This window comes from Melospiza melodia, unplaced genomic scaffold, assembly GCF_035770615.1.
Source record: "Melospiza melodia melodia isolate bMelMel2 unplaced genomic scaffold, bMelMel2.pri scaffold_114, whole genome shotgun sequence".
Classification (NCBI taxonomy): domain Eukaryota; kingdom Metazoa; phylum Chordata; class Aves; order Passeriformes; family Passerellidae; genus Melospiza; species Melospiza melodia.
In genome coordinates, this window is record NW_026948506.1 from 660,337 (window position 1) to 661,930 (window position 1,594).

Genomic DNA, 1,594 nt, shown 5'->3' on the forward strand with positions numbered 1-1,594 from the left:
GCCGCCGTGTGGAGATGAAGCGGTTCTGGGGGGCTGGGCTTCTTCAGCTCGCCGCCATGAGGGCCAGGAGCGGCTCTGGCGGGCCGGGCTCCCTCGCCATGAGGGCAGGGAGTGGCTCTGGTGGGCTGGGCTCCTTCAGCTCGCCGCCGTGAGGACAAGGAGCAGCTCTGGCAGGCTGGGCTCGTTCAGCTCGCCGCCGTGAGGACAAGGAGCAGCTCTGGCGGGCCAGGCTCGTTCAGCTCGCCGCCATGAGGGCAAGGAGCAGCTCTGGCGGGCCGAGCTCCCTCGCCATGAGGGGCCACCACCGCCATGAGGTGAGGGGGGGGGGCGGGTACAGGGCACGGGTGGCGGCGGCAGCGGGGCTGGAGACCGGGGCTCCGGAGCAGGAAGGCGCCACCTGAAATACTCACTGTCTCCTATTTAGCTGTTCGGCCAGGGGACTGGGGATGTTTCTCGGCTGTGCGGTTCAGCATTAATTCCTCAGCCTTTCGCTTGGTGTGCTGGCTTTTGTCCTCTGCCACAAGCCAGGCCGCTGCTGTTGAGCTTTGTGAATACAGATGGAACTAATGGCTTATTTGTGATGTTTCTGCTGTCCTCTCTTTAGGCCTTCAGCCGATGACCGATGGCGGTGACCCGCCCGAAGGAGCAGCTCTGAGGTGCCCCGGCCCCGTCACATGTGGAACCCCGAGCTGAGCTGTGCTGAGCTGTGCTGGGACAGCCGGGGAGGCGCTCCAGGAGGGCACTGGAGCCTGCGAGAGCAGATGTGAAGGGATAACCTGCCCGTGGGACCCAGCAAGAGCTCTGGAGCCACATGGGTGAGGTGTGACTGTGAGCCAGCCTGGGAAAATGGGCAAAAATGTTTTGCTGTCTAAAAGGCCTCTGCTGGCTCCTGTGCTAGCCTCAGGTCCTCAGGGTGGAAATGACGTGGTTTATCCAGAAATAAGTTTAGCTTATCTATTCCTCTTGCTGGATGAAGCCTTGATGAGAGTAGGCATCATCAGAAAAGTGCCTCCACGTTTTTTCTGCCTTGTAAACCCCCCAGTTTTGGGGTTTTTGTCTCCCAGCAGTAGTCAGCTGCCCGTGGCTGCTCAGTGCCTGTGGCAGTGTTATGCTGCTGGGAGAGAAAGGTGCTGCTGAGCTTTTCTGGCACCAGCAAGGCCGTCCTGGTGCTCAGTGGTGCCAGGTTTTGGCAGCACTCTGCATGCCTGAGAGTGGAGTAACTCCTGCCTGTGGAGACAGGTGACTAGACTGTACGTGTCCATGCAGCAACAGGCAGCTTTATTGAGATCTAACTTCCTTATATAGATGAGAAGGCCCATGAAGGTAATCCTCATTGGCTGAGCCAGTTACTACTCAGCTAACCAGCCAATAGCAGCCTGAGTCTCCAATGGCCCGGGCCTGCTCTTACTGGTTGAATTACATAAGCAAGGTAATTATATAATAAATCACTTATGAAGTTGGAATTATTTATACTGTGTGGCCTACAGGCCAGATGTAGAGCATTACAGAGGAATAGCTCATAAATATGGAACTTGTGTGTGTCATAAAACCTCTATAGCTCATCAATATGGAACTTGTGTGTATCATAAAACCT

At 56.3% G+C, this 1,594-nt stretch overlaps 1 non-coding gene across 1 annotated transcript; it reads left to right on the forward strand.

The window, feature by feature from the left end:
• Positions 1–1,059: 1,059 nt before the first annotated feature.
• Positions 1,060–1,263, forward strand: LOC134433088 (small nucleolar RNA SNORA74). The gene has a single exon (XR_010031479.1). It is a non-coding gene; the product is annotated as a small nucleolar RNA SNORA74 (small nucleolar RNA).
• Positions 1,264–1,594: the final 331 nt, after the last annotated feature.